General features: G+C 53.7%; 1 long non-coding RNA gene across 1 annotated transcript; it reads left to right on the forward strand.

The window, feature by feature from the left end:
* Positions 1 to 786: 786 nt before the first annotated feature.
* Positions 787 to 2,566, forward strand: LOC149119837 (uncharacterized). The gene is made up of 2 exons (XR_016227214.1): positions 787 to 1,034; positions 1,924 to 2,566. It is a non-coding gene; the product is annotated as an uncharacterized LOC149119837 (long non-coding RNA).
* Positions 2,567 to 18,118: the final 15,552 nt, after the last annotated feature.

Here is an 18,118-nt window from a genome sequence, read left to right on the forward strand (position 1 = left end):
CACAGGACCATGCCAGGCACAGCCCCTCAATCAACACCCAAAAGCTGGTGGGAGAAACACAACTCATGGACACAGTCGCTGTGATAATAATAATGCCAGCAGCTAACAAAGCAAATGCTCACTAATGCCAGGAACTCCGTGAAGCACCTGCCATGTATTGTCTCAAATAACCCCTTGCATGATTTTGGGGCAAATGATATTATCACCCCCATTTTGGAGATGGGAAAATGGAGGCCCAGTCGGTGGGCGCAGTGGCCAAAGGTCATATAGCTCCCAGACTGGAATTCTGGAGAAGCTGAACAACAGGACGAAAGTAGCTAAGAATCTCCTGGAAGGTGAGGGCTGTCCCGGGGCAGAGATGCTTCCTTGAAGAATGGCTGCCTGGGCCCTGAGGTCCAGCCCCGGCCGGCGGCCCTGGGCCCCCCTGGGCTCCTCCAGTAGGGTCTGTTTATCGGCTCACCCTTCCTCAGCCTGCCCCGGCGAAGCTCCCTGAGAGGCCAGGGCTTTTCTGCCCTTGGTCCCTCCAGCACTCTGCGGCTTCCCTGCCCGGCCTGCACCCATCACCCTGACCCAGTCGGTGTCCCCAAACCTCCCCTTGGCCCTGCCTCTCTCCCTGTTCGCACACTGCGGCTCGTCCCAGGCCTCGCGTCATCCTCACTTTCAGACTGCATGGGGAATCCTGTCCCCGCCGCTGGTGACGGCAGCATGGCCGGCGGTGCAGGGGCTGGCTCAGTCTCCCATGGCTGCCAGGGCCGGTGACACAAGCGACAGAAACTTCTCTCGCAGTGGTGGAGGCGGGAAGTCCGGAATCTGGTGTGAGCAGGGCCTTGGGCTCCCTGAAGGCTCCGGGGGAGGATCCTGCCTGCCCGCCTCTTCCAGCTCCTGGGGTCTCCGGAAGTCCTTGCCTTGTGGCTGCCTCCCTGTGTCGCCTGCCTCCGTCTTCATGGGGCCTCGTCCTCTGGGCGCCTCTGGGAGTCCTTTGCCGTCTTCCTCAGGACACTTGTCACTGGACTTAGAGCCCAGACTAATCTCAGGTGAGCCCATCCCGACCCTTCCATCACATCCGTGAACACCCTGTTTCCTAAGAAGATGGCGTTGTCAGGCTCCAGGGGGTCCCGGATGTCGCTCCTCTCCGGGGTGGGGGGTGGGGTCTCCAGACACACGGAGACTTCAGAGAGAGTCAGTGGGCAAATGCTCGTGATGGACAAGCCAGGCGGGGATCGCGAAGCGTTTTGCCATGAGCTCTCCGGGGCGGCCTTGTAGAGAGGGGCCCAGTCTGCCCTGGGACTGGCACAGGCAGGAAAGGGTGCGACCGTCCTGCAAGTGCTGCTGGCCGTGTTGTCACCTTTTCTGCACGGTGGGAAGGCCCTGCAGCTTTGGGGCATGTCTCCCACACTAAAAAGGCTGGGGTAGGCCGGGGCCATTTCATACCTCCATGTTAGCCCCCCAGCTGCCAGTTCAGGTGCGTCCCTGGGATGAGTCTGACCACCTTCAGCCAGCCCTGTCCCATGCTTCTGGTCCCCATATTTATTTGAGAGACAGAGAGGACAGAGGTCCTATTGGTTTGTTTCCGGCCCCTCCCAAACACCTGCCACAGCCAGGGCTTGGCAGGGCTGAAAGCGGGAGCCAGGACCCCAGTGCAGGCCTTCCAGGTGCGCAGTGGAACCCGAGGACTTGAGTCGTCACTTGATGCTCCCCAGGGTGCAGCTCAGCAGGAAGCCAGAATCAGGAGAGGAGCAGGAACTCAAACCTGGGCGCTCGGATCTGGGATGCAGGCGGCCCAACTGCTAGGCCAAAACCTCACCCCCTCCCCTGCCCTGGCCCTGCAACCGTTATGTATGCATAGCAACCGAAGATGAGCTTTGCAGTAAATACACCAACTATGGAACAATTTTGTGATTAATTCAGAAAATTGGCTTCCAGAGCCCCGTGGCCGAGACCCAACTTGGCTTGGAAGCGTGCAGTCCTTCGGCAGAGCCCCCACGGACGGCTAAACTGGCCACATTTTGTTCCGAGAAAGGATCAAAGACACAGACTGCTTCAATTTCCCCGCCCCCAGCTCCAGCGAGCCACGGATATTTAAAGGCAAATACATTCAAGAGAAATTTGCAGTACAGCAGCATCCTGTAAACCCACACCATTATGCCATGCAAATTCAGTGATGGGGTGGGAGTGTCTTCCCAAAGGTCACAGGAAGTGTTTGTTATTAGAACAAATCACGCGTGGACTTCAAATCACGTGTTGCGCCGAAGATAAACTTGTGTTTTAACTCTCTTTTCCCACAGATTTGTGGAAGTCCCCTGGTACCTGCTCTCACCCTCTTCCCCCTTCTCCCTTCCTAAGGTGATGCCACTCCCTCCTGGGAGGGGGCTCTGGGGTCGCCTGGCCGGGGGCAGCTGGCTACCCACAGCTCTGGGGTCGCCTGGCCGGGGGCAGCTGGCTACCCGCAGCTCTGGGGTCGCCTGGCCGGGCTCCCATTCGGTTCTGTCTTCTCTGAAGTGGGCAGGGAGCTGTTCCTTAGTAAAAGCTCAATAAATGCAGTTCCTTGCTGTTGTTATGGTCCCAATCCTGCTGCCTCCTCCAGGGTGTTTTTTTTCCCCTGCTTGGCTCACATTTTCCATTAATGCAACAAGTAATGTGCATCCATCTCCTGCATCACCAATTGCCGCAACCTTGGTGCCTGGAAGCAGTAGAAATGGCATCTCTCACAGTGCAGCACTGAGCTCTGGGGGAGGTCCTGCCCCAGGCACTCGCTGGACTCCTGGCGGCACCACTGTGCCTCCTGCCTGGGTCGTCACATGGCCTGCTGTGTGTGTCCCTTATAAGGACACTTGTCGACGGATCCAGGGGCCAGCCCGATAATCCAGGATGATCTCATTTCCAGGCCCTTCACTTAATGGCATCTGTAAGACCCTTTTCCCAAATAAGGTCACATTCACAAGTTCCCCAGGGGTGAGGACCAGGACACACCTTTTGGAAGGCTACCGTTCAACCCACGACAAGATGACACCGGGACATCCTGCCTGTGGGCAGTGGGCAGGGAGCAAGCGACACACTCCTGTAATTCTTCCCCTCGTATCCTTGTGATGAATAAATCAAGTGAGTGGCCAGCATCAGGTGCCCAGGGCAGTGGACGCAGAGCGAGGCGGATGGCTGTTCAAGGCACTCCTTCAGTGGTGCAAGTTTGTAGCCATACCTCTCTCTCTCTCTGTCTCTCTCTCTCTCACACACACACACACAGCTGAATGGCCCACCGCAGCCCAGGGGCACGAGTGAGGGTCCCTCAGCCGAAGCTGCCAAGTTTAGGGGCCGACTCCCAGGCAGCCCCATGCTGTGGAAGACCTGGGGGCAGAGCATCGAGGCCTTGGCTGGGAATGGGACTTCTTCGTTCCTTACTGATAGCCTGTGTTACAACTCCTGCCTCGGCTGCACCCAAGGGCTCCTGGGGCGACTTCACTCAACTCAAATTGCAATCAGCCGGGCTCCAGGCTCCAGTGTTTATCTGCAGGGAACTATTTTTGGGGTGTGTTCATAGATAGCACACATAGAAAGTCTTTGGTATTTGGGATGCGAGCATTAGGGATGATTAACGTTAGCGGCTAATGAGCATGCCTGGGATAGACTTCCTCTGCGTGAGCAGGTGCATGTGTGTTACGTGTGCGAGTGTGCGCACTGCAGGTGTGTCCACAGAGCTTCCCTCAGGGGACCTCACCAGTGTCCGCAGGTCAGATAGGATGGGACATGGAGCTAGATAACCCTGGCCCGTCTCAAAATCCAGCGAGACCACGGCTGCGTGCTCCCCACCTGTAACCTAGCTGCGCTTCAAAGCCTGACCGCACCGCCTGACCCAGAAGCCTTCCTTGACGGCCCTCTGAGCCGCAGAGCAGGAAGAGCAACCACGTGTCACCTCAGGTGCCAACATGGACCCCGCTGGTGGCACCGCCTGGCCCACTGTGTCAGGGAGGGTGCCGAGCACAGACCTGAGCTGGGATAAATACAACGCCGTGTTTCCTGTGCTGGGACTGCTGCAGCAAAATCCCTCCAACTGGGTGGCTGGACAGAGCATCCATATATTCTCGGGCGCTGGGCAGGCGTGCCCCCTCCGGAGCCACAGGGGAGGACCTCTCCTTGCCTCTTCCAGCCTCTGCTGGCCCGGGAGTTCTGTGCCTTGTGGCGGCATCACTCCGACCTCTTCCTCCATCTGCCCTCCGTGGGGGTCCTCACCTGGCCTTGCCCTCGGTGTGCGTCAGTGCCCAAACACCCCTGTCCTTATAAGCATGTCAGTCACTGCACGGATCACCCCGAGGGCCTCACTGGAGCTTCAGCCATCTGCACGGATCACATTCACAGGTGCTGGGTGGGGGCTGAGGGCTTCGACGTACATCCTGGAGGTAGTGGGGTGGAGGGCGGGGAAGTCAACCCCTAACAGATGCCAAGAATAAGGAGGGACGTCCATCGCGGATCACCTGCTGGCTAGCTCTGCCCAGCATTGCAAAGGTGCGAGTCACTTAGTTGGCAATGAGCTCAGGCTGCCGTGACTACTGATTCTCTATCTACCATCATCTATCTGTTTATCCATCTGTCCATCCATCCACCCACCCTCCCACCTGTCTGCCTGCAAATCTATGTATCTACCTTCGTATCCATCTACATATTTATGTATGCACCTATACCTCTTTGTATCAATGTGTGTGTACATACGTATCAATGTAGCTATCTTTGTATCCACGCATTTATCTGTCTGCATACCGATCACCTGTCGGTATCTCCTGGCCTTTATCTGTGATCTGTGAGCTGTATTTGCCTTAAGCAGGTCAAAAGTTCCGTGAGGCTGACAGCTGCAGCCTGTCTTTAACCCACGATCTGGATGTAGTAGGCACTCAATAAATACTCGTTCAGGAATTAATTTTCATTGTTTGGACTCCGAAATTAGATCAGGGAAAGCGCTCTCTCTCTCTCTCTCTCTCTGAAACACAATCCTCCAAGGGCTTCCGAGGCTGCTCCCACATGCTCCCTGCGGGGCCGGGCACTGGGCTCGCCGGCCTGCGCTCCGCCTTCCCAGCGGCAAACATCACGGAATCTTACGTGTGTACCGGGGTGTCGCGCTCTAATAGGACAGCCCCGTAATTGCTCGGTGAGATTACAACGTCAGGCTCATCCATCACGCTGTCCTCTAAGTAGTCTGCTTTTCCTAATGGAATGCCGTGTCCTACACAAGGAGGGAGGCAGCATAATGTGGGGTTTTATGGAGGCTGCTTTCTTGCTGTGAGCTGTGGACCTGAAATGATAGTTAAATCGATGGAGAGGCACTAAGCTCTGGCCTGTGAGTCCGGGCGTCCGTAAAACCCAGTTATTGACAGCCCTGAGTGGATGCTTTGCAGGCCGGCTCTCCCAGCCTCGATCGGGTACTCACCTTCTGCTTCTCTCTCTCTCTCTCTCTCTCTCTCTCTCTCTCTCTCTCCCTCTCTCTCTCCCTGCTGCCCCCCACCCTGCCCCCCAGGAGCACAGGAGCAGCCCAAGAGAAACAGAACCCAGTGGCCAGCTGATTGCTTCCACCGCCTGCGTGACAGCCACCCCCAGCCAAGTGCTCCCCTCCCCTCCGTGACTCTACTGGGGAGGAATCAGCTCCCAGTGGTCCTCCCAATTACAGGGAAAAGGAGTCCTCCCTGGGCTGCCTCCAATGTGCCTGGCAGAAGACCAAGAGGTGGGAAGCCTGCCTTTTCCCCCGGCCTCTTGCCCCGTACACGGTGTGACCTGGGGAGGGGACCTGACCTCGTGGCTTCTTTGCTGCCTCCTCTGTAAGGCGCCACCTTTCCCGGCTCAGAGTCAGGCCCTGGGGCCGGGAGAGCAGCCTGCACAGCTTACAGAGCCCCAGGGAGACCACAACTGGCAGATGCAGAGTGGAGCCAAGCCTTTGGGTTTTGCCGCGTGCTATACTACCTTGTGGGATTTTTGAATAATGACAAAAAAAAAAAAAAAAAACAGATGGATTTATACAATTATACCACCACCACCACCACCAGGAAGCCCTGAGGTTTGCCAGGGGTCTTGTATTATTGTTCACGTTTTTATGGGTGGGTGCTGCTGTGCCCATTTTTCAGTCCGTAAAGTGAGGGAGCCCCCTGGGCTGGGCTGGAACCAGTGCCCACTCCCAGGCGGGTGTAGGGCTTGACTGCCCAGGCGTCCCCCCGGGAGCACACAGAAGATGTCAGCTCCGACAGTCGCTAGGTCATGCCTCACTCAGGCCATTCTCCGTCCTCTCCCGGTTCCAGCGGGGCCACCTTGGATTCACTTCCTCATGAGCTCCAAGTGGGTTCCCATTTCAGACTCCACACGCCTGTTCTCCTGTCCTGCCCTGGGTGGGGGGCTCTTCCTGCACTCGTCTCCTCGGTGAGTCCCAGCTTCCGCTTCCGTGTCACCTTTGTTCACTTAAGCACTGCATTTTTCCTTTACAGAGCTTACCATGCCTGCAACTAAGTAATTACTCACGTCTCTCTTCCCCACCAATGAGTTCCATGACAGCAAAGACCTGTTGGTCTTTTTTATTATTGTGACTCCAGCACTGAATAGGTACCCAATAAAAGTCTGTAGAATGAGGGGATAGATGGATGGATGATGGATGGAAGGACAGACAGGTGGAAAGAAAGCAAGGTAGATGACTATCTCACAGCATGTATCTATATAAGCATGAAGCAAACCACCAGTATTCCTCATCGAGAGAAATTGCTCAGAAAATTTTAAGACCCAATTGTTCAGAGAAGTCTCTGTCGTTGCTCTAAGACTCTGGGTGGAATTCTTTGCCTCTTCCTAGCTTCTGATGGTAGATGTCACCCCTCGGCAGTCCTTGGCTGAGAGCTGTAGCACTCCAATCTCTGCCACGTGTCATCGTCCACGTGTGTCTCTCCCTCCCCTAGTAACTTTCCCTCTTCTAATAAGGACCGCAGTCGGATTGCATTAGGGGCCCATCGTACTCTTACGTAAGCTCATCTTAACTAATTCTGTCTTCAGTGGCTTTGATCATGAACAAGGTTGCTTTCTGAGGTCCCGGGGGTTAGGACTTCAACATGTCTTTCGGAGGTAATGTACCTCTCCCGGGGATGTGTCCTAGAGCCACTCCCCATACAGTCATAAGGGATGTTGGTGGTGACCGAGTTGGGCACAGCACGGAGGCAAAGGTGACCCACACAGCCCATGCCTGGGATACAGCGACTATGATACACGCCAATGATGACATAATATGCAACAGGCGGGACAGATGCACAGCGCGCTGGGTTTGCATACATCATCCTGGAGAGCCCTTACAAGTGGGGGTGACATGAAGAAAGGAGGAACTAGACGGAGATGGATGGCCCAATTCCACTGACATAAATTTCAAACATCACTCACAGAACAACTCTGTGTGTGTCTCATGAGCCTTGGAAAGTGGCTTGGAAGGATTTATTTTGAAGATGCTGAAGTGCCTGCCTGTGGAAGGCAGAGAGAAGTGGGAACAGTAGATGAAGGCAAAAAACGAACACAAGAAGGCACAAGAGGAGCCTGGGACAGACAAACAGCGACTGTGTGGCATTAACCGACACGGGTGATTCTGTGAGCGCACGCACTGAGCCGCCGGACCTGGCTCAGAGAGAAGGGGTCGTGGAGGGAGAACTGGTGTCGACTGTGCTGAGGGCTTGAGGTGGAGGGGGTGTGGTGGGGTCTGCGAGCATGCCCAGCAGGGGCACACAGTCGTTTCTGGAATGTCCGGGGAGGCGTGGCTGATAAGATGGCATCGATGACACTAAGGATGGGAATTGTGTGGGTCAAGACCCGGGCACACAGGTCCAGGCAGGAGGGACAGCAGGTGTAGGAGCTGCAAGGAAAGACCTGGCTGGCCACGGTGCACCTACCAGGGGAGAAAGGTGTGGTGTCGTGCCACTCCTAAGGAAGGAGAGGGCACGGGGCTGGCTGCGGCACTGCCACTCCCGGAGCCGCCCACAGGCTGCCAGACCCACACTCAACACTCCCACAGAGAACCACGGGGCTTCCCGAAGCCAGAAACCAGGCTCCCCCAGGGCTGTCTTTCTGCCCCTTACTTTGGATGGCGACTTGTAACCTGTTCCTTCCCCGGCGGCTCGCATGGCCGGAGATGGCCCTGAGCCTGCCTCCTGGTTCTAGTGAGACCACAGGCAAATCAGAACCCAAGGTATTCTCATGGCGAGGACTCCACTGATCACGGGAGACATGGCCAAAATGGAATGCATCGGCTCAGACAGACAGCAAGGTCAAGGAGCTGTGGCCTCAGATACGGCTGGGCTGAGGGCTCCACGGGTCACGAGGACACGTTTTCTGCTGGGCTGGCCTCATCCTCGGGCCAACTCTGCCCATTCTACAGAGAGAGCCGCCAGCAGCAGCGCACTCCAGACTTGACCTCTTCCTGGGAGGCCCACTGGCGTTCCTGAAGCTGGCTCTGACTGTCCCGGTTCGAGTCCCGTGGCAACCAGAGACGAATCGCCATGGCCAGGGGGCCAGTGAGACCCTCCACCTGCTCAGCCCTGGAGTATGAGACTTAAGGTGGGCCACAAGCCTTCCAGAGAAGAGTGGGAGAGAGATGCTGTAGACAGAAAGCGGGGTGCACACCTGGACAGGTGAAGCGGGGATCCCTGCACCCAGCACGGCACAGTGAGAACTGGGCTAGGGATGGTCAGTGTGTGGTGTCCTTAATCCTTCACCACTGTGGTGGGCCGAGGGAGGGCCAGTGTCCAGGGAGGGCCTCCTGCGCACCTGCAGAGGCACGTGCCCTCAGGTGGCCGTGCCAAGCCTGGCCTGCAGGTGCAGCAGCCTGCATGCCCCGCACCCCTCCACCTCCTGAGGCTCGGGCCTGTCTTCACTTGCAGTGCGTTCCGCGAGTTCTTTCCGTCCGAATGGCACTTTTACACTAAGGGCTTTCGGAGCCACAGGCCGGCCGCGTCTCTCCAGCCCTGCCGTCCTGGGAAACACACCAGAGACCCCAGCGGCCGCAGCCAGCCGCCGGTAGCAGGATGGCCGAGAACCTGAACTTGAGCTCCTGCCGTGTGGCGGGGTGTGTATGTGTGTGTCTGTGGTGTGTGTGTGGTGTGTGTGTTTATGTGTGTGTGGTGTGTGGGTGTGTGTGTGGTGTGTGTGATATGTGTTTGTGGTGTGTGGTGTGTGTGGTATGTGTGTGTGTGGTGTGTGTGTTTATGTGTGTGTGGTGTGTGGGTGTGTGTGTGGTGTGTGTGGGTGTGTGTGGTGTGTGTGAATGTGTGTGTGATGTGTGTTTGTGGTGTGTGGTGTGTGTATGGTGTGTGTGCTGTGTGCATATGTATGGTGTGTGTGTGTTGTGTAGTGTGTGGTGTGTGTGGTATGTGTGTATGTGTGGTGTGTGTATGGTGTATGTGTGTGTTTGTGTGTTGTGTGTATGGTGTGTATAGTGTGTCTGGTGTGTATAGTGTGTCTGGTGTCTAGTGTGTATGGTGTGTATAGCGTGTATAGTGTGTGTGGTGTGTATAGTGTGTGTGGTGTGTAGTGTATGGTGTGTATAGTGTGTATAGTGTGTATAGTGTGTATAGTGTCTGTGGTGTGTATAGTGTCTGTGGTGTGTATAGTGTGTGTGGTGTGTATAGTGTGTGTGGTGTGTGGTGTGTATAGTATGTGTAGTGTCTGTGGTGTGTATATTGTGTCTGGTGTGTATAATGTGTCTGGTGTGTATAGTGTGTCTGGTGTCTAGTGTGTATGGTGTGTATAGCGTGTGTAGTGTGTGTGGTGTGTATAGTGTGTATAGTGTGTGTGGTGTGTGGTGTATGGTGTGTATAGCGTGTATAGTGTGTGTGGTGTGTATAGTGTCTGGTGTGCATAGTGTGTGTGGTGTATATAGTGTGTGTGGTGTGGATAGTGTGTGTGGTGTGTGTAGTGTCTGTGGTGTGTATAGTGTGTGTAGTGTCTGTGGTGTGTATAGTGTGTGTGGTGTGCATAGTGTGTAGTGTGTGTGGTGTGGATAGTGTGTGTGGTGTGTATAATGTCTGTGGTGTGTATAGTGTGTGTGGTGTGCATAGTGTGTAGTGTCTGGTGTGTATAGTGTGTGTGGTGTGTATAGTGTGTGTGATGTGTATAATGTCTGTGGTGTGTATAGTGTGTGTGGTGTGCATAGTGTATAGTGTCTGTGGTGTGCATAGTGTGTGTAGTGTGTGTATGGTGTGTATAGTGTCTGTGGTGTATATAGTGTGTGTGGTGTGTATAGTGTGTGTGGTGTGTATAGTGTGTGTGGTGTGTATAGTGTGTGTAGTGTGTGTATGGTGTGTATAGTGTCTGTGGTGTATATAGTGTGTGTGGTGTGTATAGTGTGTGTGGTGTGTATAGCGTGTGTGGTGTGGATAGTGTGTGTGGTGTGTGGTGTGTATAGTGTCTGTGGTGTATATAGTGTGTGTGGTGTGGATAGTGTGTGTGGTGTGGATAGTGTGTGGTGTGGATAGTGTGTGGTGTATGGTGTGTATAGCGTGTATAGTGTGTGTGGTGTGTATAATGTGTGTGGTGTGTATAGTGTGTGTGGTGTGCATAGTGTGTGTAGTGTGTGTGGTGTGTATAATGTCTGTGGTGTGTATAGTGTGTGTGGTGTGTATAGTGTCTGTGGTGTGTATAGTGTGTGGTGTGTATAGTGTGTGTGGTGTGTGGTGTGTGGTGTGTATAGTAAGTGTAGTGTCTGTGGTGTGTATAGTGTGTATAGTGTGTGTGGTGTGTGGTGTGTGTATGGTGTGTATAGTGTGTGTAGTGTCTGTGGTGTGTGTAGTGTGTATAGTGTGTATAGCGTGTATAGTGTGTATAGTGTCTGTGGTGTGTATAGTGTCTGTGGTGTGTATAGTGTGTGTGGTGTGTGGTGTGTATAGTAAGTGTAGTGTCTGTGGTGTGTATAGTGTGTCTGGTGTGTATAATGTGTCTGGTGTGTATAGTGTGTCTGGTGTCTAGTGTGTATGGTGTGTATAGCGTGTGTAGTGTGTGTGGTGTGTATAGTGTCTGTGGTGTGTATAGTGTGTGTGGTGTGTGGTGTGTGTAGTGTGTATAGTGTCTGGTGTGCATAGTGTGTGTGGTGTGTGGTGTGCGTAGTGTCTGTGGTGTATATAGTGTGTGTGGTGTGTATAATGTCTGTGGTGTGGATAGTGTGTGGTGTATGGTGTGTATAGCGTGTATAGTGTGTGTGGTGTGTATAATGTCTGTGGTGTGTATAGTGTGTGTGGTGTGCATTGTGTGTAGTGTCTGTGGTGCGTATAGTGTGTATAGCGTGTATAATGTGTGTGGTGTGTATAGTGTGTGTGGTGTGTATAGTGTCTGTGGTGTGTATAGTGTGTGTGGTGTGGATAGTGTGTGGTGTGGATAGTGTGTGGTGTATGGTGTGTATGGTGTGTATAGCGTGTATAGTGTGTGTGGTGTGTATAGCGTGTGTGGTGTGGATAGTGTGTGTGGTGTGTGGTGTGCATAGTGTCTGTGGTGTATATAGTGTGTGTGGTGTGGATAGTGTGTGTGGTGTGGATAGTGTGTGTGGTGTGGATAATGTCTGGTGTGTATAGTGTGTGGTGTATGGTGTGTATGGTGTGTATAGCGTGTATAGTGTGTGTGGTGTGGATAGTGTGTGGTGTATGGTGTGTATAGTGTGTATAGCGTGTATAGTGTGTGTGGTGTGGATAGTGTGTGGTGTGTATAGTGTGTGGTGTGTATAGTGTGTATAGCGTGTATAGTGTGTGTGGTGTGCATGGTGTGTGTAGTGTCTGTGGTGTGTGATGCGTTACCCGCTAAGTGGAGGCGGCGGTGGAGCTGCGGAGGGCAGGCGCGGGGCGGCGGGGCCGGGGGCGGCCTCCTGTGCGCGGTGGCAGGCAGCGCAGGGCCCGGGGACGCGGCCGGCCGATGCAGGGCTCCTCTGCTTCTGCGGAGCGGCGGCCGCGCGGCTCTGCAGGCCGGCCGGCACCAGGAGGCTCCCGGGGCCCCTCCGTGCTCCCGGGGCCCCTGGGGACTGCAGGCCGGCCCGGGGGCGAGGCTGCCGCCCAGGCCCAGGGTGCAGCAGGCACCTTAGGGAAAACACGACAGCACCGTGCGAGCCTGGCGTGCGGCTCGGGGCCTGGTGGAGGGACGGGCCGCACCCCCGGAAGCCGCGGCCCCGACCTGTGGGACACAGCCCCGGGCCGGGCGCCCCCGCCGCAGGGCCAGGCGCGGCCCTTCCAGAATCCGCTCTCCCTCTCCCGGCCAGTGTGGGTCCGGGCCACCGTCCGCTGTCAGCCGGCCCTGAGCTGCAGGCTGAAGTGGCTTTTCTTTTTTTTAAGTGCTTTGTGCAACTTTGCAAAGGAGCCGGCAGGGCGGCCAGAGGTGGGAGGGGGCCGGGAGGAGCCGGCCTCTGTATTTCCAGCCCGGCCCGAACGGTTTCTTGACGGTTACTGTCACGGTTCTGCTGAGTCAGAAAGATCCCACAGCTGCCTGCCGCAAACACAGCTGTTGGGCGAAAATAACCACAGGGCCCGGCATCGTGCACCTTCCAGAAAAGAGGGCAGAAAAACCTCAAAACAAGAGAGAGAGACGCAAAGCAAGAAAAGAGACACCAGCAACTCCCCCCCCCCAAAAAAAATCAAGAAACACAACCCAGCGCCACTCGCTGGCTCACTGGCTCGCTGGCACCCAAGGCTTGGTCTGTCTGTCTCTCAGCTCACAGCAGACTGTGCGTGTCCACTCTGCAGGGTGTAGGACAGGGTGGGGATCACCCAGCCCGCGGGCCCTGAGCTCATTTGTTCCGGCCCTGTCAAAGCAACCACAGGCGGAGGAGACCTATAGCAGGCTGATTTTGCAGCTGATAATTTTGTGTGGCCCCCCAAGCATGCTGTAAATATCTTGATGGCCCCGGCAGAAAAAAAAGAGTTCCCACTGCTGTTGGGGGTGGGGCTGTTCAGTAACCTCTCCCACCCCCCACCCCCAGGTAAAAACCGGTGTCCACTTCCTAACGCCCCTGGGGGGGGTGTGTGTGTGTGAATTGACTTAAAGTTCTTGGGGTGAAATTGAGCTGCATTAGCTGGGTGGACCAGCGACAGGTGCCCTTCTCCCATATCTCATGCGTGGGCAGAGGCAGCTGAGAGGTGGCCAAGGCAACGCCTGGAGTCACGCAGCAGCGGGAAGCCAAGGACAGACAAGGATGGGAAACGGACGGAGCCACCCCTTCCTCCTCTCCCAGCCCAGGGACACTTGTAGCATCCTGTGTGTGAGGGTGCCCTGGCTTCCTTTCCCCTGGCCTTGTGGATGCCCAGGAAGCAGGTTCCATAAGCCCCGCCCCCTATGATGTATGACCCAGGACCTGGCCAATCAGAGTGAGGGCTTTGTTCAGGACTAGGTTCTTCTTTTTTTTTTTTTTTGACAGGCAGAGTGGACAGTGAGAGAGAGAGACAGAGAGAAAGGTCTTCCTTTGCCGTTGGTTCACCCTCCAATGGCCGCCGCGGTCGGCGTGCTGCGGCCGGCGCACCGCGCTGATCCGATGGCAGGAGCCAGGAGCCAGGTGCTTTTCCTGGTCTCCCATGGGGTGCAGAGCCCAAGCACCTGGGCCATCCTCCTCTGCACTCCCTGGCCACAGCAGAGGGCTGGCCTGGAAGAGGGGCAACTGGGACAGAATCCGGCACCCCGACCGGGACTAGAACCCGGTGTGCCGGCGCCGCTAGGCGGAGGATTAGCCTAGTGAGCCGCGGCGCCGGCCGCAGGACTAGGTTCTTGGTTCTGTGAGACCATCAACGTTCTGGATACTGAAGATAGTTTGAGGGGCCGGCACTGTGGTGCGGCAGGCTCGGCTGCCATGTGCAATGCTGTCATCCCATGTTGGAGCGCTGGTTAGCGTTCTTGCTGCTCCACTCAGATCCCGCTTCCTGCTAATGTGCCTGGGAAAGCAGCAGAAGATGGCCCAAGACGGCCACCCACCTGGGAGACCTGGGAGTTTCAGGCTCGTGGCTTTGGCCTGGACCAGCCCTGGCTGTTACAGCCACTTGGGAAGTGAACCGGCAGACGGAAAATATTTTTCTCCTCCTGCCCTTATCAGTCTGCCTTGCAAGTGCATAAATCTTAAAAAAAAAAATTGTTAACCTTATCGTATGAAAAACAACAACAAAATCCCTGAGGCTTAAAGGGATTTAATATCTTGCTCAAAATCACCAGTGAGTCCAGGGCTCTGATGGGATTCACTTAGCTCTGGCAAGGCTGAGTGACCCTGTGGTCAGTAACCTAGGCCCTGGGTCATGCCTTTGGAGACCACAGATGTCCCAAGGGCTCGAGTGCTGGTCTGTGCAATGAAAGGGCTGGTATGGTTTAAATCTCTGTGTGAGGTTTACGTGAGTTACAAAAGTAACTCTGACAACTAACCAACGTATTTGCTGTCAGTAACCAGTGCAGGTTTGCATCTTGTCACACTTGCTTCAGAAGTGAGATGGTAAACAAGATGTCATTCACCTCCTTCATTCTAGATTCTGGCATGCCAGGGGCATCTGACTCAGGAGAACTTGAAGCCAATTTAAAACAGAAGACCACGGGGGCTGGCGCTGCGGCACAGTAGGTTAAGCATCCGCCTGTGAAACCGGCATCCTATATGGGTGCTGGTTCAAGTCTCAGCTGCTTCATTTCCGATCCAGCTTCCTGCTGATGGTCTGGGAGAGCAGTAGAAGACGTCCCAAGTGCTTGAGCCCCTGCATCTGCATGGGAGACCCAGAAGAAGCTCCTGGCTCCTGGCTTCAGATCTGCCCAGCTCTGGCCGTTGTGATCATCTTGGGAGTAAGCCAGCGGATGGAAGACCTCTCTCTCTGTCTCTCCCTCTGTCTGTAACTCTTTCAAGTAAATAAATAGAACTTTTTTTATTTTTTTAAAGATGAAGACCCACAACAGTCTTCTACATTTACTCTCTGCTTTCGATTTCTGGCAATCTTCATTCATGTATACACCAGGGTTTCCCCTGGTATCATCTTCCTTTGCCTGAAAAGTGAATTCATTTTCATATTATTTTCATATTATGCAGTTCTACTGGTAACAAACCTCACCAACTTTTTTTACCTTCATTTTTTTAAAATAAAAGACTCATTGGGCCTGGCGCTGTGGCGTAGCAGGTAAAGCCACCACCTGCAGTGCTGGCATCCCATGTGGGTGCCAGTTTGAGTCCTGGCTGCTCCACTTCCGAGCTCTCTGCTATGGCCTGGGAAAGCAGTAGATGTCCCAAGTGCTTGTGCCCCTGCACCTGTGTGGGAGACCTGGAGGAAGCTCCTGGCTCCTGGCTTTAGATCGGCACAGCTCCAGCTGTTGTGGCCAATTGGGAGTGAACCTTCGGATTGAAGACCTCTCTCTCTCTCTCTCTCTCTCTCTCTCTCTCTCTGCCTCTCCTCTCTCTGTGTAACTCTAACTTTCAAATAAAAGGCAGAGTGGATAAAAAGAGAGAGGTATAGACAGAGACATCTTCCATCCACTGGTTTACTCCCTAAATGCCTACAACAGCCAAGGCTGGGCCAGGCTGAAGCCAGGAGCCAGGAACTCCATCTGTGTCTCCCACATGGGTGACAGGGACCCAAGTGCTTCAGCCATCACCTCCTGACTCCCAAGCACACTAACAGGAAGGTGGGTAGGAATCAGAGTTTCAGACATAAGCCAGGCACTCCGATGTGGGTTGTAGGTATCTCAAGTGGTAGCTTTAACCCACTGTACCACAACACTCACCCCTCATCTTCACTTTTAAGTCCATTTTCACTGAGCATAGATTCTTGGTTGACAGTTTCATTTTTGGTTTTGATTTTTAATTCCATGCAGTACAGATGTCCCTCCATTGTCTCTGAAGTTGCATTGTTTTGAAAGAGAAGTCAGTGATATCTCTTATCTAAGTCCTTTGTAGCTAATGTGTCTTTTTATCTTTGCTGCTTTCAACATTTTTCTCTTTATTGCTAGCTCTCAGCAACTTGATTGTGCTGTGTCTTTGTGTGCTTTTCTTTGTCTGGCCTGGGATCTGTTGAGCATCTTGGATTTTTAGCCTTACAGTTTTTTTTTATAAGATTTGGGGCATTTTTCATCCATTATTATTTCTGGTGATTTTTTCCTGTTTGCCTCTCTCCTATAGGCACATAGGACAGACTACCTAGTATTGTTGCATATGTCTCTGATGCTGATAGTTTTTTAGAGTCTATTTCCTGAAATTTAAAATTTTTTTAAATTTTTTAAATTTATTTTTTAAGGAATACAAATTTCATAAGTACAATTTTAGGAATATAGTTATTGTTCTCACAATACCCACCCTCCCACTCCTCCTCCTCCTCCCTCTCCCATTCCCAGTTTCATTCTCCATTAAGATTCATTTTCAATTGACTTTGTACACAGAAGACCAACTCTATACCAAGTAAAGATTTCAACAATTCCTGTAATTTTTAATATGCTGTTAAACCCATGCAGTGAATTTTCATTTTGGATACTATATTTTTCATTCTTAGGAATTACATTTGGTTCTTTTTCAGATCTTCTGGTTTTGACTACATTCATGTTCTTTACATTTTTAAGCATATTTATTTGAAAGGCAGAGGGGAGGGAGGGAGAGAGAGAGAGAGAGAATCTTCCATCTGCTGGTTCACTTCCCCAGATGGCTGTAACATCCAGGTGTGGGCCAAGCTAAAGCCAGGAGCCAGGACTATATGCTGGTCTCCCACACGGGTGGCAGGGGCCCAAGGACTTGGGCCATCTTCCACTGCCTTCCCAGGCATGTTAGCAGGAAGCTGAATCAGCAGCAGAGCAGCCAGCCCTCAAGCCAGCACTGATAGGGGATGCTGGTGTCACAAGGGATGGCTTAACGGGCCGCGCCACAGTTCCGGCCACTGTAATACCTGTGTTAAGTCCCTGGCTATTCATTAAAGCATCTTTGTATTGGTAGTCTGTTTATATTGACTGATATTTCTAATGGTAAAGGGTCACGTTTCCCTGCTTCTTCAGATGTCTGGGGATTTTTTATTGGATGCTAGACATTGTATATGTTGTGCAGTCAAATGCTCGGCTTTGTTGTTTTCCTCTGAAGTTTGCTTAGGCAATCAGTTAAGTCACTTCTCATCCAGCTTGATTTTTTTGGAGGCTTGTTTTTCATCTTTGTTGCAGTAGAGCTGGAGAAGCCTTCCTCTAGGCCTGCTGCTAAGGTTTGGTCTCTGACGAATGCTCTGGGCATTCAGCAAATGATTCCCATTCTGGCTTGGGACAACTTGAGCGCCCCTCTGTCCCACAAGGGCCCCTGCAATTATGCAGCTCCCACTGCCCCAGGAGCTGCTCACTGTCAGCCTGTAGCATTTTACCCAGTGCCTGTGGGACTCAGGATTCAGCCAGTGACCAGCTGGTTCCCCATGCAGATCTCTGCCACTGTTCGTCCATGACATGCCTTTCTCTCTGAGTAACAAATCCCAGCTTCTTCAACCTCCGGTGCTACAACCTGTCTCCTCCTCGGGGGAGGCCATGGCACCCTGCCTGGGCTGCTCTTCCCTGCGCCACCACCTAAGCGCTGCTACAGTTCTGCGCCACCTTTGCCCAGCGTCTGAGAACAGTTGTTTCCAATATTCTGCCATTGTGTGCAGCTGGAAGACGGCTGATAGCTGACTAGAAGCAGGAGCTGACTCTGCCTGACTTAAGGCTGGAAAGAGAAAAGGCTCAGAGGGACTTGGGAGGGTTCACCACACAGGACAAAGACCAGCCCACCAGAGGAGAGAGACCCATGCAGCTCTGGGCATGGAGGGGGAACTGACAGTCCCTTCAGGGCTCAGGTGAGGAATGGGCGCTGAGTCTATGGGATCCTCGAGACTTGAATTTCTGGAGGAAACCCTCTGGCCTGGCCACATGCATGGGCTCGTCTCTTGGCCAAGGAGGGCAAGACACTTTTCTAATGATGCTTCTGAGAGTCCTCCAAACAAAACCAGGTCCAGAGGGAGGCCTGTCACCAGGCCAAAGCACCAGATACACTGTGCAGTGCTGGCGGGAGCACGCAGCCTGTAAGGGGGGCTGGTTGTGTGACCTCAGAACCTTGGTGTCTCTTCTTGCTGGTTCACCACGGGGCTGCACAGACCCTGCTTTCCCCTGGCATCCCCGCCCTCCCCTACAGCACAGACGGGCCCTG

This window comes from Oryctolagus cuniculus, chromosome 21 (genome assembly GCF_051225735.1).
Source record: "Oryctolagus cuniculus isolate XC-2025 breed Fujian yellow rabbit chromosome 21, ASM5122573v1, whole genome shotgun sequence".
In the NCBI taxonomy this organism is placed as follows: Eukaryota; Metazoa; Chordata; class Mammalia; order Lagomorpha; family Leporidae; genus Oryctolagus; species Oryctolagus cuniculus.